The sequence below is a fragment of the Mustela erminea genome, chromosome 14, assembly GCF_009829155.1.
Source record: "Mustela erminea isolate mMusErm1 chromosome 14, mMusErm1.Pri, whole genome shotgun sequence".
Lineage (NCBI taxonomy): Eukaryota > Metazoa > Chordata > Mammalia > Carnivora > Mustelidae > Mustela > Mustela erminea.
In genome coordinates, this window is record NC_045627.1 from 9,082,387 (window position 1) to 9,104,067 (window position 21,681).

The 21,681-nt window shown below is 38.0% G+C and overlaps 2 pseudogenes; one reads left to right on the forward strand and one right to left on the reverse strand.

The window, feature by feature from the left end:
* Positions 1-452: 452 nt before the first annotated feature.
* LOC116573589 lies at positions 453-16,193 on the reverse strand (annotated as a pseudogene).
* Positions 6,471-7,211, forward strand: LOC116573562 (annotated as a pseudogene).
* Positions 16,194-21,681: the final 5,488 nt, after the last annotated feature.

Here is a 21,681-nt window from a genome sequence, read left to right on the forward strand (position 1 = left end):
ATGCAAATCCTGTACACTTGAGGGACGCTTCACATAAGGATTTAAGGCTGTGGCCCTAGTTACTCAGTTTATTTCTGCTTTTAAAAAGCTTCATATTCACATGATTGCCAGAATGGGGGCTGCAGTATGATTAACACGAGGGAACTTCTTGTGATGAAATCGTGATTCCCTTGTAATTCTAATGCAACAGAAACTCCAGATTCCTTTTCAATTTTGTAAGCTATGTTGATGGTTACTCAAACTATTAAGTGATAAAATTTCACAGAACTACACGTACACACAAACTGCATATAAAAACTGAAGTGAGAATAAGGACTGTATGTGACTTAGTACTGTGGTACCATCAACTCCCTGTGCTTGACAATATACCATGGTTGTGGAAGTCAGCAACAAAGGAATCTTGCTGGAAGGCACGTGAGAATTCTATGTACGACTGCAACTTCTTGTAAGTCTATTTTTTCATTTTACTTTTTTTTTTTTTTTGGTTTTTAAAGCTTTACAGGGCACAATATACTTCTATAAATTACAATTTCTTATGTTTTCCAAAGATAAATACAGCATCAAAACCCAAAACTCAACTTCTAATGTTGTGTTACTTCTAAAAATAATCTTCAAGCTATATACACCAAAATTGAAAGGTTTCCCTTTAATATAAATTCTGACATAACCTAGTCTGTATTTTTGCTAAAAAAGAAAACAAAGATACTTTTACAAAATAAAAAAATCTGTAACGCTTTATACCAGTATTTGCTTGGTGACATTCAATGGAATTTTACTTAACAAGACTGTCCTGCATTTGTCACAGTCTACTTTGGAGTAAAATAAGGCCAGTTTGTGTGGAAGAAGGTTCCTGAACATTCAGGATGTCAACAGAGCTTCTGCCAGTGTGAATTCTTGTGTAATGGCTGCTGAAGTGCAGCTCAACACTCCTAACATCCCCTTCAATTGTAAGATTTTTCTCCTGTGTGTGTTCTCTGATGTACAATGAGGTTTGACTTTTGAGAGGTTTTTCCACATGCATTACATTCATAGGGCTTCTCCCCTGTGTGTGATCTCTGATTTTTAGCAAGGTCTGACTTGTGGTAAAAAAATTTTCCCACATTCAATACACTGACAAGATTTCTCTCCTGTGTGAGCCCTGTGATGTACTGTGAGGGATGATTTGTCACTGAAGGATTTCCCACATTCATTACATTCATAGGGTTTCTCCCCTGTGTGTTTTCTGTGATGTAAAATAAGTCCTGACTTCACACAGAAAGATTTCCCACATTCATTACATTTATAGGGCTTTTCTTCTGTATGAGTTCTCTGGTGGAAAATTAAGGTGGACTTATGACAGAAAGCCTTTCCACATTCATTACATTCATAAGGTTTCTCACCTATGTGAATTCTCTAGTTCTGTGTGAGCTGAGACTTCTGACAGAAGGTTTTCCCACAGTCGTTACATTAATAGGGCTTCTCCCCTGTGTGTGTTCTATTATGTTTAGTTAGGTATGATTTATTATAGAAGATTTTCCCACATTCGTGACATTCAAAGGGTTTCTCCCCTGTATGTGTCCTATAATTTTGAGAGAGGGTAGACTTATGGCTGAAGAATTTCCCACATTCAGGACATGCAAAAGGCTTCTCCCCTGTGTGAGTCCTCTGATGTACTGTGAGGTCAGACTTCAAGCAGAAGGTTTTCCCACATTCAGAACATTCATAAGGTTTCAACCCTGTATGAATTATCTGATGCTGGGTGAGAACTGACTTGTGGTAGACTGTTTTCCCACATGTGTTACATTCATAGGGTTTATCCCCTATGTGAGTTCTCGGAAGTTGTGTAAGATGTGACTTCTGACAGAAAGATTTCCCACAGTCAGGACATTCAAAGGGTTTTTCACCTGTATGAGTTCTCTAATGCACTGTAAGGTATGAATCCATACAGAAGGAGTTCCCGCATTCATAGCATTCATAGGGTTTCGGCCCTGTGTGTGTTCTCTGGTGTTTAGTGAGTTCTGACTTCTGATAAAAAGTTTTCCCACATGCATTACACTGATAGGGTTTCTCACCTGTATGTGTTCTCTGGTGTAACGTGAGGGCTGACTTGTGGCTGAAGGCTTTCCCACATTCACTGCACACATAGGGTTTCTCTCCTGTGTGTGACCTCTGATATTTAGTGAGGTCTGACTTCTCCCAAAAAGTTTTTCCACATTCATTACACTGAAAGCATTTCTCTCCTGTGTGTATCCTCTGATGTCAAGTGAGGTGGGATTTCTCCCAAAAGGTTTTCCCACATTCATTACATTCAAAGTGTTTTTCTCCTTTATGAGGTTTCTGAAGTCGTGAAAGGCATAAATTCCTCCTGAAATTATTCCCACTTTGATTACATTAATAGTGTTACATATATGCCCCATGATGTTTCAAAAGGGTAGATTTTATACATAAGGATTTTCCACAACCACTAAATCCACAGTGATTTTCCTCTGAGGGATTTATCCGATGGACTAAGAAGGAGTTATCAAAGAAGGTTCTCCCATATTCATTACATTCACAGTCATTACCTTCTGCAATCTCTCTCTTGTACATACTAAATATTGCCTTTTCAAGGAAGGTTTCTTGATAAGTATTATAATCAAAATTTTGCTCTAACATTTGAATCTTCTCAGGATGAATAGGGTCCTCATCATGACTCAACGTTTTCCCATTTTTAAAAAATTCACTTTTCTCTCTAGTATGAGTTTTCTCATGTTTAATACTGAGTAGCAATTTCCCACAGGCATTAAATTCATCAGTCTTTTTTCCTAAATAGTTTTTCTTATCGATAAACAATTCTGAAATACAGCTGAAATTCACTCCACATGAGTCCCACTGACAGAGGGTTCTTCTGGAAGGAAAAGACTTTGTGTCCAAGTTAAGTGGTTTTTCTACTACATTACCTTGTTCTTTAGTTAGTGTTTTATTATTGATGAATGCAACTTCCCACACATGTTTAGGCTGGTTTCTGTGGCTTCTTTCTTTCTTATGATCAGTTTTCCAGATTTCTAAAAATAAGAAAAATTAACCTTACATAGAAATATTAACACATTTTTTATAGAATGCAATATATATACAAATGCCCTATATTATAGCTGACTTGGATTTCTTTTTTAGTCTCCAGAGAAGAAAATAATTTTAAGCACATAATTTTTTTTCTACTCTTGAATTTGATATGAAAAAACAGAAATGAAAACAAGAAACAAAAGCCTTGCACAGTGCAAAAAGGGAGCAGAAACTGGCTATTATAATGTGTACATCTGCATTCTGATGTCTAAAAAATAACAGCACCTATTAAAATCTGAATGTCTCCATCTCCCCTCTAAACAAATGTATGGATCAATATAAGGAGAGCAAATAAAATTATCTACTACAACCCACAACTTTGGCATAACTAGGAGATACAAAGTACTACTAAATTCAAATCACCACTAAGGAAAGAAACATTTAAATACAGAAGAAACTGATAACAAACCCACATCCATTGAAAGAGTCAGCTACATACTATAGCAACCACACATAAAGAAGAGAGAGGGAACTCAGAGATAATTAAATGTAAATAGAATCATTCCCAGAAAGGGGAAGTCCCACTATGAGTGGGGCAATACTGAGATGACATGTCAGTTCTGATACATGACAATTCAGACCACTCAGGGAACTCAGGGACCACTCAGGGAACTCCAAGAGTATATGGGAACTAAGGACACAACGCTTAGTGATCTAGGTGAGGAATAATATTGCAAAAATGACAATGTGACCTTGGAATAGACTTAAATTACAAGGAGCCAGATATGAACTGAATTGCCCCTCTCCCAAATTCATATGCTGCAGCCCTAATTCCCAATGTGATTGTATCTGGAGACAGTGCCTTTAAGGATGCAATTAAGGTTGAATTAGGTCATCAGGGTGTAGGGCTAATCTGATAGGAACAGCATCCTTATTAGAAGTTGGAGACACCAACTTCCTTGCTCCCACCATGTGCACAAAAAAAGTGATGTGAGGCTACAGCAAGAGGGTGCTGTCTGCAAGCTGAATAGATATGGCTCACCAGAAACCAACCCTGCTGGCACCTTCACCTTGGCTTTACAAACTCCAGAAGTGTGAGAAAACAAAATTCTGTTATTTAAGTCACCCAGTCTGTGGTGTTTTGTTATAGTAGTCCAGGCAGACTGACAGAGAGCCCAAAGAGAAAAGAGACTTCACTGGAATTTTAATAAATAGCATTGAAAAAGGCATGATGACAGAGTAGAAAAAAATGACAATAAAACTAAAGCAAGAAGAAATGGATCACAAGGAAGGCCCCGGCTAAAGAAGGTAGTCTGCAAAATAGATAAAAATTTTTAAAACAAAATTATATGCATATATGTAGGATTATATTCTCTATAGAGGATAAACCCTAGAAAAGAGAAAATTAAACCCAAAAGCAGTAAGAGAAGTAAGAAATAAACCCAAAAGCAGTAAGAGAAGTAAGTAATAAAGATCATAAGGAAAATAATGAAATCAATGAAATACTATACACATACTTCATTTCTAATATAAAAATTTCCTATATGTTGATTTCCTACTAATTCTGTTTTCATGAACATTCAGCTCAAATAGTTTCTAATTTACCCTTCAAATTCTTCTCTGAACCTTCAAGTTATGTAAAAGTGTGCCATTAATTTTCTAACTATTTAGGAATTTTACAGCTCTTTCTGTTATTGATTTGTAATTTGGCTAGATCTAACTCTACTCTGGTAAGAAAAAATATTTTATATGACTTGACTCCTTTTAAATTAATTGAGATTTGTTTTAGATCTTAGAATGCGATCTACCTTGGTTTATGTTCACGTGTTCCTGAAAAGAATGTGTATTCCACTGGTTTATTTGTGTGTAGGGGTAGGGGATATTTTATAAATGTCAATTAAGTCAATTTGGTTACTCAGTGTTCTTCTATTTATCAGGAGAGAGATATTGAAACAGACTGTAACTGTGCATCTTTTTCTCATTCAAGTTCCATCAGGTTTTCCTTTCTAACACTTCGAAAAACCATCTGTCATCCTAGTAACACTGGGCACCCCCAAGGCAGAGCCCTCTGACAAGAGTCATTAGAAACATACATTGTGGAAGGAAAGGACTTTAAATAATCCAACCCAGTCATTAAACAAATAAATAAGCAAGGAAAAATAACAACAGGCCCTTTCAGAGAAAGAAGGAATCAGTATAAGGCTATGTACAAAATATCTAAAATATCCCTTTTGTCCAAAGGAAAAAAAAAAAAAAGAAAGAAAGAAAGAAAGAAAGAAAGAGCGAGCTTTGTCTTGTGATTCATAAGACAAAGAGGAAAATTTCACATATATGGGGGAAGGAGCAGGCAGCTAACTGCCCTTGAAAGAGTCCAGATATCAGACTTAGCACTTCTGAAAGCAGCTTTTACAAACACCCCCAAAAGGCAACCATGTTCAAGGAAGTATAGGAAGGTAATGATGGCACCCTCATCACATAGAGAACATCAACAAACTGAAAAGAATGAACCAAAAATTCTCAATTTGAGAATTATAATATCTGCACTGTAAATTTGCTAGACAGGCTCGTTGATTCAAGCTTATAGAAGACGAATTAGTAAACTTGAAGATACATCAATAGATATCATTTACACAAAAGAAATAAGAATAAATAAAACTGAAGAAAGCCTCAAACAAATGAAAAAAAGTGCTACCTGCACCAACATATTCATAATGGAAATATCAAAAGAACAGAAGGAAGAGTGAGAGGAGAAAAATCATTCAAAAGAATGATGGCAAAATCCTGCAAATTTAAGAGAAAAATAATATGCAAATTCAAGAAGATAAACTCCATTTGAGATAAACAGAGATCCACGCCAAGATGCATCATAGTAAAAATACTAAAAAAGAATCACAAAAAAGAAAACAAGTATCAAGAGAAATACAACTCATCACATATAGGGAGATATAGGGAACTCCAGTGAGACTGATACCTGACATTTTCTGTATGTTATTTTTTAAATTTTCCTCTGGGCTGTCTTTTATTCATGCTTTACTTACATGTGTCTTGTCTAATTCTGAAGTGTTTAGGTATTTTTCTATTGCCTTTTTTTAAGATTTTATTTATTTGACAGATACTGATCACAAGTAGGCAGAGAGAGAGAGAGGAAGGGAAGCAGACTCCCCGCTGAACAGAGAGACTGACTCTGGGCTCAATTCCAGGACCCTGGGATCATGCCCTGAGCTGAAGGAAGAGGCTTTAACCCACTGAGCCACCCGGGTGCCCTCTACTGCCTTTCTATTACTGATTTGCAGTTTGATTTCCTTGTGCTAAGAGAACATAGCACAATTTTGGTTTTGCTAAATTTACTAAGATTTGTTTATGGCCATCCTCTCACTCGTGTTCTTTCTGTCTCTCAGATAAATAAAATAAATATTTAAAAGAAAGAATAAAAGTGAACACCAGGGACATTGTGCAAGTGGCCGGCACCATGAAGATCTGGACTTCAGACCACGTCTTTGACCACCCATTGGAAACTATTACAGCTGCAACACAGAAAGGCCCAAATGTGGTTGGAGGTGATGTACTGGACAGACATACAGATCACTCTGGAAAGCTGTACAGCCAAAGACTTCTCAGCACAGAGTAGGGGCTGCCTTCCAATGTGAAATCTCACATTGCAGCAAAAACTAAAACATTTGTGCAAGAACACTCTGTACTTGATTCTGCAGAGAAAATGATGGAACTTAAATCTACTAATATTTCACTTACAAATACAGTTTCTGCAGTTTATACACAAACCAAACCAGGACCCAGAAAAAAATATTTTGACTCAAGAAGTTGTGATCACTGAGGAAGGAGTCAGTCTTAGCAGTTACCTTGAAAGACTGATGGCAAGCATGGTATCTTCAAATGCCAATAAAGGCCAAGAAACAGTGGAATGGGTAATACATCAATTAAATGCTGAGACTGAAGACTTGGCAGCTTCAGCAAGAGGGAGCATGAAGACACCAATGGCAGTGGCAGGGTTTGTAAGAAAAAATGAGGATGAAAGCTGTTACATGATACACCCGCTCCCCACATCTCTGCAAGCTGGCAATATATACTTGTTATTTAAAAATCAGAAATATATTTTAGGTAGGATATTTCTTAATAAGCTGAAGAAAAGCTATATGATTTTTGATCAAAACAAAGAGGTGGCAGATTTCTAAATAAAGGGATCATCTGAAAGTAGTATTGTTTGAAATGTCCATCTAATTCCTGAGGATTCTAGTAGTTATGTGAAAATTTAGCAATTTCTGAAAAGGACCTAGAAAATCATATTGGCATATTACATCTCCTTTAATGCAGAACTATAAAGCTTTTCATGCATTAGTACTCTTCCCAGCTTTGGACTAACCCCAGAACAAAGCTGAGCCACCTAAATACATATAATTATCTTGCTACAGTAAACCTAAAGAGCCTGCATTAGGGAAAGCTTTAAAAAAGAGAGAGAGAAATTATAGGGGCACCTAGGTGGCTCAGTTGGTTAGGCATCAGTCTTTGGCTCAGATCATGATCTCAGGGTCCTTGGTTCAAGCCCCACATCAGGTTCCCCACTGAGCAGGGAATCTGCTTCTCCCTCTGCCTTTGCCTCTTCCCCCTGCTTGTGTGAACACTTGTTCGCACTCTCTAAGTAAAATCTCTAAAACAGAAAAAGTTTTACAGTTTTAAAAGATATTGATTTGTATAAAATAACTTGCTCTGTTATAAACCACCATTAAAGACCACAGTGTTTTGTTTGGTACTTAAATGACATTTTTGGAGTGAAAATTATTACTAAAGTAATACATAACTCCAACAACAGCAACAACAACAAATAATTTTATTGTATTAAAGAGTACTGTACTAATTTGCTACAGTTTTGTAACTTAGGAAAGGTATTACCTTCCCTGGATTTGTCCTTTATGACTTAGTATGCTATAAAGTGGGCTTAAGATGTTATCTGAAAAATAAAGTCAACCTGGAACTTTGTAGCACTCCAAAGAGAGAAGAGCTGTTCACATCGTTTAGCATTTCACATTTGAATAACTTATAAACTGCCAGGTGTCAAAACCATGGTACTCTAATTGCTAAAGCATAGCATGCCAGGTTATTTGGATAGAATTACTTTTTGAAGTAATTGTGACTACAAAACATCTTTTTTATGCGATCGGGAGGGAAACAAACCATAAGAGACTCTTAATCTCACAAAACAAACTGAGGGTTGCTGGCGGGGGGGGGGCAGTTAGGGAAAGGGTGTTTGGGTTACAGACACTGGGGAAGGTATGTGCTATGGTGAGTGCTGTGAAGTGTGTAAACCTGGCGATTCACAGACCTGTACCCCTGGGGCTAATAATACATTCTATGCTAATAAAAAATTAAAAATTTAAAAAAAAAACCACATCTTTTTTTACATGAAGAACTCCACGTTATTTGAAATCACTCAATCACTGTCTTTCTGAAGCATACATCCCAGGCACTTAATGTTTTTAATAATATGGTGCAACTGCAGGGAGGTGGGGCATGGGAAGGGGAGTGATAACGAGAAGAAAAGTACTGATCTAAACTAAGCCCTACATGAATTGCTTTGGAGATTTTATTTACAGGAAATCCTTAAGGAGCAGCTGCAATCTGAAAAACAATCCAGTAAACATATTTTGTTTCAAATTTTGTAGCAATTATTAGCTAGTAAATACCTTTGATATTTGCAATTGTTACATAGAATACTATAGTTAGAAGGTAATTAGCTCTTATCCTGGATTATGTAATGCTTGATGTGATAAACTCATCAGATTTCCTATAAAAGAAACCAGTTGATATATGTTTATAACCACAGAAACAGTATACCAAACTATTTAAAAGTTCGTGTTTTCCTACTTAAAATATTGTTCAGCTTAAGACTTCTTAGGATATTGGTAAAACCAAGTTAAATCCAAAGAGTTTTTTGTTTTAAGATTTACTTATTTTATTTTTAAAAAGATTTTATTTATTTATTTGACAAAGAAAGGTCACAAGTAGGCAGAGAGGCAGGCAGAGATAGAGAGGAGGAAGCAGGCTCCCTGCTGGGCAGAGAGCCTGATGTGGGACTCCATCCCAGGACCCTGAGATCATGACCAGAGCTGAAGGCAGAGGCTTTAACCCACTGAGCCACCCAGGCGCCCCTTGATTTACTTATTTATTTTAGAGAGAGCGAGCACACAAGCAGGAGGGGCAGAGGGAGAAAAAAAAATCTCAAGCAGACTCTGTGCTAAGCACAGAGCCCAATGTGAGGCTCAATCTCCCCACCTCAACACCATGACCTGAGTGGAAAACAAGAGTTAGACACCTAACCAGATGCACCGCCTAAGCACCCTCTAGTAAGGTTTTTGATTACTTTTTGCAACTGAAGATGGTTTTTACAACTGAAATAATATTCTGGCAAAACAAAACATTGCTAAACATTGATATTTGATAAAAAGCTGCCGTCTATAATTTCTGTAAATTATACTTGTTCTGAAAAAGATGCAATGCCCTAAAGATAAAAAGATTTCTCAACAGGGTGCCTGCATGGCTCAGTGGATTAAGCCTCTGCTTTTGGCTCATGTCATGATCTCAGGGTCCTGGGATCGAGGTCCATATTGGGCTCTCTGCTCAGCAGGGAGTCTACCTCCCCCCCCCCCGCTCTCTCTGCCTGCCTCTCTGCCTACTTGTGATCTCTGTCAAAAAAATAAATAAAATAATAAAAAATTTTCTAAACAAACAAAAGTAAACATCAAGTCAATTAAAACAGGCATAAATGTGAAAGCCAAAACAAAAAAATTTAAAAATAACAGAGGAGATTATCTATCTGGCCTTAGAGTAGGAAAATTAATTTTAAACAGGACATGAAAGATGGCAACATTAATAAATTTAATAAACTAATCCAAGGATCTGGAAAGTCTTCCTTGTAAAGATCCAGACAGCAAATACTTTAGGTCTTCAGGGCCAGATGGTCTTCATCATTTCACTATTTAACGCTACCACTGAAGCCACTGATTACACACAAATGAATGACCAGCATAGTAACAGGTAGGGATTGTGAGAGGAGCACAAGGGAGGCTTTAGAAGTGCTGCCAGTGTTTGCTCTGACCTATGTATTAGTTATGCGGGCATTAGATTTGTGGTAATTCACTGGGCTCTACACTTACAATCTGTGGATTTTTTAATACATTTGTTGTATGTATAAAAATAAGATTAAAGGGGCACCTGGGTGGCTCAGTGGGTTGAGCCTCTGCCTTCGGCTTGGGTCGTGGTCTCAGGGTCCTGGGATCAAGCCCTGCATCTGGCTCTCTGCTCGGCGGGGAGCCTGCTCCCTCCTCTCTCTCTCTGTCTGCCTCTCTGCCTACTTGTGATCTCTGTCTGTCAAATAAATAAATAAAAATCTTTATTAAAAAATAAGATTAAAAAATAAAATACATTTTAGGTTAGTGATCAAAGAAGGCATCAGAAAGGAAACGGAAGCCTGTGTAGAAAAAAAAAAAAAAAAGCACCACATATTGATAGTTGGTACTGATTCTGCAGCCAAAGTAGTAGTAGAGGGAAATTATATCCTTACATGGGCATAACAAAGAGCTTTACAATAAACTCATCTTCAAAAAAAGTTACAAAAGGGGCACCTGGGTGGCTCAGTGGGTTAAGGCCCCTGCCTTCGGCTTGGGTCATGATCCCAGGCTCCTGGGATCGAGCCCCGCATCGGGCTCTCTGCTCAGCGGGCAGCCTGTTTCTCTTCCTCTCTCTCTGCCTGCCCCTCTGGCTACTTGTGTCTACTACTACTGTCTGTCCAATGGATAAATAAAATCTTTAAAAAAAAAGTTACAAAAAACATCCTATAACCAAAGATATCTGAAGGAAAGAATAAAGGTAAAAGCAGGAGTTAATAAAAATAACAGTGGAATGGAGCCTGGGTGGCTCAGTGGGTTAAGCCTCTGCCTTCGGCTCGGGTCATGATCTCAGGGTCTTGGGATTGAGCCACGCATTGGGCTCTCTGCTTGATGGGGGCCTGCTTCCACCCCCAGCCCCACCCACTGCCTACTTGCGATCTCTCAAATGAATAAATAAAATCTTAAAAAAAAAAAAACAGTGGAGGGGCGCCTGGGTGCTAGAGTCAGTTAAGCATCAGTCTCTGGATTTCTGCTCAGGTCATGATCTCAGGCTTGTGAGGCTGATCCCCACACTGGGCTCCAGGCTCAGCATGGAATCTGTGTAAGACACCCTCTTCCTCTCTCTGTGCCCGGCTTCCTGGGCTCAGGCATGCCCATGATCACTCTCTCAAATAAATAAAAAAAAAATTTTAAGATTTTACTGATGTATTTGACAGAGAGAGAGATCACAAGGAGGGAGAAAGGCAGAGAGATAAAGAGGAGGAAACAGGCTTCCTGCTGAGCAGAGAGCCCGATGTGGGGCTTGATCCCAGGACCCTGAGATCATGACCAGAGCAGGAGCAGAGGCCTAACCCACGGAGCCACCCAGGCGCCCCAAATCTTTTTTTTTTTTTAAAGGGAAAAAAACAGAGTGAAAATCAATAAAACCAAAAGCTGGCTCCATGAAGAATAAAATACTATCTGTGATAAATATTAGTTCAAACAAATTAGAAAAGCCATTAGGAATAATAAGGAACAAATTAAATATTTTTTCCAAATTTTTATTTAAATTCTAGTCAGTTAACATACGGTGCAATACTGGTTTCAGGAGCAGAATTCAGTGATTCATCACTTGCATACAACACCCAGTACTCATCACAAGTGCCTTCTTTAATACCATCACCCATATAGTCTATCCCCACCACCTCCCTCCACCAGCCCTGTTTGTCCTGTCCTTAAGAGTCTCTTATGGCTTGTTTCCCTCTCCTTTTCCCCCCCTCCCATATATTCATCTCTTTTGTTTCTTAAATTACACATATGAGTGAAATCAAATTAAATATTTTTTAAATGATTAAGAATACTATAGACAAGGTTATGGAAAAAAATACTGACAAACAGAATTACAGTTATCATCAAAAGAGTAACACTCTTCGACCAAGTAGGGCTTCTTTTAAAAAATAAAGATTAGTTTTTAAGAAATATGGAAATATAATAGATCTAAAAAATTATATCATCATTCCCATTAAATGTTAAGAAAGCATTTGGAAAAATTATTCTAATTTTCAATAAAATAAGACTCCAAGGATACTTTGTGAACATGAAAAAAACCACCCAGTCCAAAGTCAGCAACGTGCATAATGGAGAAGAAACACGGCAGGCATTCCCACTCATGTGCATTGTGTTAGTCCTTTTATTGTTCTGCTTATTTTTTAGAGATGCTCAAATATAAAATCAGATCCCTTATCACATTATACTAAAAAAAATTCTAGATTAAGGTACTAAATATTTTTAAAAACTCTTATTAGAAAAAAGAAAACAGAAAAATGTCATCAGGCCCCCAGGGTCAGGAAAACAATAATAAAAAATAGAAGAGGCAAAAGGGTTGTATCACAATGTAAAATTTCCAGAAATACTACTACTATATTAAAAGACAAAGCATATCGAGAGAAGAAAATTGATAAAAATTATCATGAAAGATTACCACCTAGGGGTGCCTAGGTGGCTCAGTGGGTTAAAGCCTCTGCCTTCGGCTCAGGTCATGATCCCAGGGTCCTGGGATTGAGCCCTGCCATCGGGCTCTCTGCTCAGCAGGGAGTCTGATTTCCCCTCTCTCTTTGCCTGGCTGCCTCTCTGCCCATTTGTGATCTCTGTCAAATAAATAAAAAAAATCTTAAAAAAAAAAGATTACCACCTAAAATACGTAAGAATTCTTACAAAACTCCATAGCCTGAAAGAACTTAAAAAGCCAGATTTATGAAAGTCAAAAAAAACTCAACAACCAGAAAAATGGAAATTAAAGTTTTCACCCCTTAGTGTAAAAATACTTTTTATATCTGGAGAGAAGAGAGGAAAAGTAGTCTTCTAATGAATAAGTTTACCTAGAAAAATTAGAAATGCTCATATCCTGTAACTCAAAAATACTAATCATTGGACTATAGAGCAGTAATTCTTAAACTTGATGTGCATGAGCATCATATGCACACCTTGTTAAAAATAGGGATTTCTGGGGCACCTGGGTGGCTCAGAGGGTTAAAGCCTCTGCCTTTAGCTCAAGTCATGATCCCAGGGTCCTGGGATGGAGCCCCGCCATTGGGCTCTCTGCTCAGCGGGGAGCCTGCTTCCTTCTCTCTCTGCCTGCATCTCTGCCTACTTGTGATCTCTGTCTGTCAAATAAATAAATAAAATCTTTTAAAAATATATGGATTGCTGGGCCTCGCCCTCAAATTTTTCTTCCAGAAGGTCTGGAAGCATACATAAACATCTGCATTTCTGACGAGTTTCAAGGTGATACTGCCATTTCTGGCCAAAGAACCTAACTTTGAGAAGCACTGCTCCAGAGTCTGGAGACACACTTGCATCTATCCAGAGAGAACAAGTATATTCACAGCAGCATTTATATTAATGAAAAGTGGAAATTACCTAAATGCCTATCAATAAAATATAGTATTTAGAATATAGTGTACTGTACAGTGGGAAAAATAGAGCAATAAAAGGGCTAAACTATATATGAATAGATCCCAAGTTACTGGTCAATTGAGGGGGAAAATGTCCATTGCATATTCATGAAGATAATTTATACATTTCTAGAAGTATTCAAAACAATGAACAGTACTATTCAACTCTCTACCTATCTTTTCAATGTTTGCACATTGATATGATGATAAAGCTAGTATACAAAGGATAAAAAATTGGAACCGAACCATACGGCTCAATGAGGAAGACTCCACAAAAGAGGCATTAGAAGACTTGCCCCAGGAGCTGCAGTAGAGTGATGCAGCAGTTCTTCAAGGAAAACAATTACAATTAAATCTTTGGTCACCTTTACCTGGGTAGATCCCAATAGCAGAGGGGAAAGACCAGGACAGAATTCTATGGGAAGAATTTGACTGGGAAGCTCAGACATACTTACCAGAGAATTTAGCTCTGAACCACTGGCTGTGCAACTTTAAATACACAAGCTGGCTAAAGTCCTCACGGAGAGTTATTCTAACAGGCATGCAGGCCATTCATTCCTCTGAACATACCAGCTTTTATAGCAGGACCAAATAAGACCATTATAAATGCACTACTTTAACTATGTCTTGCACCCTCTTACTCTCAGTGAGGAATGGCTTTAGGCAATCCCTGCAGGATTCATGAAGATAATTTATACATATTAATATGTATATTAATTATAATATATATAATTATATTATATATAATTATATTTATAATATATACAATTATATTATATATAATTATATTTATAACATATATTTATATAATTATTATATCATTATATATCACTATATAATAATTATACATAATATATAATATAATATATATAAAATATAATTATAATCTATAATTATATAATATAATATAAATTATATTATATAATTAATTAAAAAGTTAATATATAATTATATATTTATATATTTATGTGATTTATATTTATATGATATTTATATATTATTATATTTATATATTTATATAATTTATTTTAAAACAATTATAATTAATACATATAAATTATACAATATATAAAATTATATAATTTATATATATTAATATGTATAGATTATATTATATATATTATATGTTAATATGTATAAATGTATATATTAATAATATATGTAATAATATATGTGATAATACATATATTAATATATGTATTAATATGTATAAATTATGTTATGTATTATATATAAGATGATTTATACATATTAATAATAATATATGGTTATATATAATATATTAGATAATTTATACATATTAATATATATTGTATATAATGTAATGTTATATTATATTATATATACATGTCACTGGAAGGTTATCCACTATGTGGCCCTATGTTAAGACCAAAACTTGTACCTTTCAAGAACTTCTTGTGTTTAAAAAAAAAAATGTCTGTCTGTATCCAAATACAGTGTCTTCCTTTTTCCATGGTTATCAGAAACAGCAGAGATGTATTTGTGGATCACCTTAGAAACTCTAAGATATATAATGATCAGTATGTATCTATAAGCCAACCTGGCCTTGCTCCTGATGTTACTTTGTATTTTTCTGTAAAGTTAGATTTTTATCAATTACTAATTTTCCCCATCTTAACATGTGGAATCCTACAAATCTCACAAAGTCCACTTTAAAAAAAAAAGGTCGGAATGAACAAATAACTTACCTGGGACTTGTTCATTTTCCGCTGTCTTGGATGAAAGCAGACAACTCTGAAGATGTGCTGGGTTACAAGAGGGAAGGGGCCATGGAAGATCTGGCGTGCCTAGCAGCTCCAGAATCCTCCTGCCCTAGAAACTACACACACCCAACAGACAGGAAGAACGTCAGTACCTCCGACCTTCGGATGCTGAAACACCCCTTATATACCATGACTCTGATATTATCATGTAGTAGCTCCTGGACATAACGTTTTTCACTGGGTAAATGTAAATATTTGCTCCCTGAGGAGTTAACAGTTTAAGCCTCCCCTGATGCTCACACACACAAAAATGTTTAAATAAACCAGTTCAGACCAAACAATACACCCAGTGAAATAACATTAACTCTTCACCGAAACTGTTCAAAAAATACTCCGACTAACCCGTTTATCAATTTCCCTACTGTTACTAAACCCTTGGTTAGTGATTCCGCAGAAAGCTATAAAAAGCAGTGCTTTAAGGAAAGGTCTAGGTTTCAATTTCTCTATGTTTGTTGCCATTTTTCAAAAGGAACTGTAAATGTAAATTTGCTTTTCCTTGCGTGTAAAAGCAGACAGTTCTCTCTCACGAGTCAGGAGACACGACTCTTAGTCCTTGCCACTAACAGGGTGATTCTGAACAAGTCGCTAACCTTCAAGAGAGGAATTATTTATTTTTTTTTTAATTTTTTAACTTTTTTTTTTTTCCGTTAAATAAGACAAAAGCAGAAAATTCTTGAAGACGCTTCGTGAACGCCAGGGCAAGTCAGGACTGATTAACAGCGCACATCGGGATGCAGTGACGGGCACGGCTAGTGGGCAGCTCAGCCTCCAGGAAGAATAAAGGGAGAGCGGAGGGAACGGGTCTCCCCTAGGCCGGGCGGTAACCGCACAGCCATGGCGGTAACCGCACAGCCCGGGTGGGCGCGCCCCGCTTCCCCGACCACCGCACGTAAGCACCCACCGCGCACGCGAAGACGTCCTCCCCGCAGCGCCACCCCCTACCCAAGGGTTCCGCACACCCACCGTGCACGCGCACACCCCCGCCTCCTTCGGCCTCCAAAATGGGGCTCCACGAACAGCCCCGCACGCTCCGCGCAGGGGCCGATCACGTGGGGTCTCCGACCCCTAGTCTTGATGCAGACGTCCCCATCCTGCCGTGGGCGGGCCGCAGATTTCCTTCACTGTACTGGGCACAGACCCCCTACACTCGACCGGCGACCCCGGACAGCAGGGCGCCACACCTCGGCCTTTGTCCAGCTCTTCCGGGCTCACCTGTCGGTTTCTCGTTGGGAGGGACTGGCCCGGCAAAAGCGCGGACATTCAGCCGCGCAGGAATCGCCTCCCACGCGAGACTTGAATAGAATGGGGGGTTTGGGAGTGCTGGAAGGAAGTGCACAGAGGCAGAGGGCGGAACTAGGCATGCGCAGAAACAGGCATGCGCAGAACCTGGCAGTCCGGGCAGTCAGTGCTACCAATTGAACTACCTTTCCCCGCTACCCGTGGTGCGAGATTGGCTGAGAGTGCAATCTTCTATCGAGCACGAGAAAGTTTGGGGCTCTTGAGATAGCTCTCCAAGCAGTCAGAGCCCGTCAGGGACTCCCCACAGCTTACTGATTATAGCTGAGTTCTCTGCAAGTGTGCAATTTAGAGCTGTCAGGGAACTGAAACCTGCACATAACGTTCACTTTTACAATGCTAGAAAGTAGATTCCACCAAATACAGTAGAAGAATGCTTACAGGCGCCTGGGTGGCTCAGTGGGTTAAAGCCTCTCTGCCTTCGGCTCAGGTCATGGTCTCAGGTTCCTGAGATCCAGCCCCACATCGGGCTCTCTGCTTGGCAGGGAGCCTGCTTCCCCCACCCTCTCTGTCTGCCTCTCTTGACTACTTGTGATTTCTGTCAAATAAATAAATAAAGTCTTTTTTTAAAAAACCCATAAAAGAATGCTTTAAAAAATTGTATCTGACACCATCAGCGATTCTCTCAGAAAATGAAAAGCCAGGGGGAGAGGGTGGGGTCAAGAAAGCTAATTCATCAAAAATCATGAAAGCAAGAAACGAAAATTGTAGATAAATCATAAAACAGTCCAAAAATATATATATTTATTTACATAAACATATTCTTTCCTCTGCGACATTAAGGTTATTGAATAAACGAAGATCTACCCTTTCAGAGAATCAATATTCTTTGAAAACATTCCACTATGAATCTCATAAACTTTTATATACATCTTTATCTCTTTGATTTTTGTATACCTTAAGTGTACTTCACAAAAAACATTCTCAACTTCATCTGGAATAAGTAAAAATCCAAAGTAACAGAAAACATTTCAAAAAGAAGAATTCCTAATAAGTATCAATATGCATAATTTTACTCGACTAAAGATAGTTTGCCATCTACTTCATGGAAACAAAGCCATGATTAGGTGTATGTTTTGAATGTAGTATAATAAATGTAGCACTTCAAAGTACTGAGGAAGCAATGGAACATTCCAAACAGCAATCCCTTCCTAACAATTTGGTGTAAAGTTATGTACATAGATCACACATGGTACAATTCACATGGATTCAAGATTTAAAATAAAACACTAAGTTAATAAAAATAGAGGTGACACATTGTGTCACCAAAATTAGAAACCATAAATTAAGTATCTGATACATTAGAAAAATAACAACTCAGTTCTATTTTTTTAAAAGCTAAAAACAAATAAACCAGGAAATTCTATTTTTACTATTTGGAAGAAAAGATTTATTAATTTAAAGAGAGATCTTTAAATCAACAGAAAGAAAATTTTAAAACAGGGTACAGAACTAAGCACTAATATAATGAATGACAATATATAAGGTGAAAATGAATGACAAATGTATATAAAAGTCCATTATCAGAACTGAAACAATGCAAATGCTTAAATAGAAACATGTAAGATATCATTGACATTTAATTTTTTTAAAGTTCTGTACACAAAAATTCATTCTGTAGTTTTATGAATTTTGACAAAGGCATAGGTCTGTGTAACCACCACCACAGTCAAAATACAGAACTGTTTCATCACAACCCCCCCAAATTCCTTCATGCTACCCTTTTGAAATTAAACTTTCTCACCACTCTTCTCCTTTGGAAGCTACTATCTCTTCTTCATGCCTACAGTTTGCCTTTTCTGGAAAGTCACATACATGGAATCTTACCATGTGTAATCTTATGAATCTGTTATCTTTTACTTAGTACAATACATTTAAGATTCATCAATGTTGCTTCGTATACCAATACAGTTTGACTTTTATTTCCCAGGTCCTACTCTATGGTATGAATTCACCACACTTCACTTATTTCTTCCCCAGCCAAGTGACCTTAACTTCCAATCTGGGGAAATTATGAATAAGTAAAATTCCATTTTGAAGTATAAGACTCATATGTTTTTTTTAAAAAGAGTTGAGATATAATTCAACTTGAGAAAATTCAATTTGAGAAAATACTTATTCCTACTCACTTGTACTGAGGGTTTAATTCATGTAAACTCACTGGAGGTTCATTTTTATCAAATTCTGAAGGAATTTTAAAGATTTATTTATTTATTTATTTATTTATTTATTTATTTGACAGACAGAGATCACAAGTAGGCAGAGAGGCAGGCAGTGAGAGAGGAGGAAGTAGGCTCCCCAAAGAGCAGAGAGTCCAATGCGGGCTCAATCCCAGGACCCTGAGATCACGACCTGAGCAGAAGGCAGAGGCTTTAACCCACTAAGTCACCCAGGCGCCCCTCTGAAGGAATTTTAATCTGGCAATTCCACTTCCACAACTACACATGACTTTATAATAATGCAATTAATTTCCACTGATGTACAAACATCCACGGATGTTTACATCTGTCAAAGTCCAGATGGGAACAGAAACCAAATATGACAAGAGAGGGAAATTTTTTAAAAGATTTTATTTATTTATTTGACAGAGAAAGATCACAAGCAGGTGGGGATGGGGTTCGGAAAGCAGGCTCCCTGCCAAGCAGAGAACATGCTGCGGGACTTGATCCCAGAACCCTGAGATCATGACCTAAGCTGAAGGCAGAGGCTTAACCAACTGACCCACCCAGGCGCCCCAAGAGAGGAAATTTAACAGAATAGATTAAAGCAGGTATTTTTATTTTATCTTAAAGAATTTATTTACTTATTTGACAGGGACCAAGTAGGCAGAGAGGCAGGCAGAGAGAGAGGGGGAAGCAGGCTCCCCACCCAAGCAGAGAGCCCAATCCCAGGACCCTGGGATCATGACCTGAGCCGAAGGCAGAGACTTTAACCCACTGAGCCACCCAGGTGCCCCCAAAGCAGGTATTTTAAAGGCAAAAGTGAGCACCAGGGTAACAGGGATAATGGCAGATGGCAGCTACCACCCCAGGGTAACATGATGGAAGAAGTTGAAGAATCCAAACTTAGCCCTCAAGAGAGGATTCCACACCTGAAGCAGGGGAGGTGCCTGGGGTATGTTATCGTACATAGGGAGAGAAGAACCCAGCAGAACTGGAATTCAGACCTTCAGAGGGTGGCCGTCCAGTTCCTGCAGGCCTGTCAGAAAGGTATGGGGGGGAGGATAACACCTCTGAGGGGTATCCTGCTCAGCTGGTGCTACCTGTCAGAGAGGGATCAATATGGCTACATGTGAGAGAGCTAAAAGAAGCTGGAGAGTGAGAGAACCTGCTGGGATTAGATACTAGTGTTGTTTGCACAACCTTGTGAATATATTTGAAACCACTGAATTTTCTGCTCTTAATGGAGTGAATTTAAAGATTTGTGAATTATATCTCAATTTTTAAATAATCCAATAAAAGAAGCTGTAGTGTACCACTAGTGACCAAGGTGAAGAGCCACTGCTGGGGTGCTGTTAAGGAAACATTCTGCAAACAGGAAGAAGGAAGTTGGTCCTCCAGTAACCCTGTCCTCCAAAATTCCTGTAGGATCTCCTAGGGAAAAGCCTAACAGGCATCAGGGTAAGTATAAAATGTGGTTTACACAGTCCAAGCACCAATATCCCAATGCACAGTAGAGAATTCTATGTTTAGTGCAACTAAGCTATAACAACATAGCTATAACTAAGAGGATTCTGTAAAACTTAATTTATAAAAGCAAATACTAGAAACAAAATGTCCTTTTAGTTTGTGTAAGTAAAATAAAATTAAGACCATATAGTGGAATGCTAAGATGCTATGATGTTCAACAAAAAGAAACTGGTAATGCAGAGGTGTACTGAACTTACACAGGGGGTTGATTACAAAATACCTTGAAATTAAGAATTTGGTTTATATAAGAATATCTAAGACAAGATCACATTAAAAATAAAACATAGAGAGGGGTGCTTGGCTTGTTTTGGCTGCTTGGCAAGCAACTCTTGATACCACAGTCATCGAGTTTGAGCCCCACACTGGGCATAAAGATTACTTAAAACAAAAGTGGAAAACAAAAATGTTCTAGAGAGTGACATCAACATGATGCTGTAGTATAAGACGTTGGTTCCTCCTTTTTCTCTCTCTTTTTAAACAACTAATCTGACATCCATCCATGAACAAAAATGCCTTGATGGTAGTTGTAGAACCCAAAACTATATGCTAGGAGACCCAGAATGAGTCTCCTCTACCTGTGTACTTATTAATAGGCAGGCAGACCTTGTTAAGAACTGCAGAACCAGCAGAGCCAGCAAACCTGCCTCAGTCCCTTTTGCCTTGGGAAAAAAACTTAAAGAGTGCTCACTTAGGACAGATGGATGGCAAACAAAACATATAAATACATTCATAAACAAACACACACATCAATATTATTCAGCCACGAAAAGGGAAATCTTCCATTTACAATATTGGCTACACATTGAGGGCATTATGCCAAATGAGGTAAGTCAGACAGTGACAGAAAAATGTTGTATGATCTCACTTATATGTGGAATCTTTAAACAAAAACAAAAAAAAAACCCAAATCATAGTACAGATGAGGGGTTGCTGGAGTCAGGGTGTGGGGAGTGGGTATAATGGGCAAAGGGGCTGAAAGGGTATAAACTGCCAGTTACAAGATAAATAAGGCTGGGGGACATAATGTCTGGCATGGTAATCATAGTTAACAATACTGCATTGTCTTTTGAAAGGTGTGAAGAGAGTAGATCTTGAGTGGACCTTGAACCTGGATAAAGGTTCCGTGCCAAATGAATTTTTCCTACAGACTCAGGTCCCAGCACAATGAACAGGAATCCAACCTGGAAGATAAAACTCTCTTACCTGAGTGTTCTCTCTTCTCTCTCTCTCTCGAGCTAAATCACAAAGGACAGAACCCTCCAAAAGAGCTTACCTTGCATTTCTGTGAATCAGAATTTGTTATTTATCTCCCAAGAAGTGGGCAAAACCTGCAGGATGT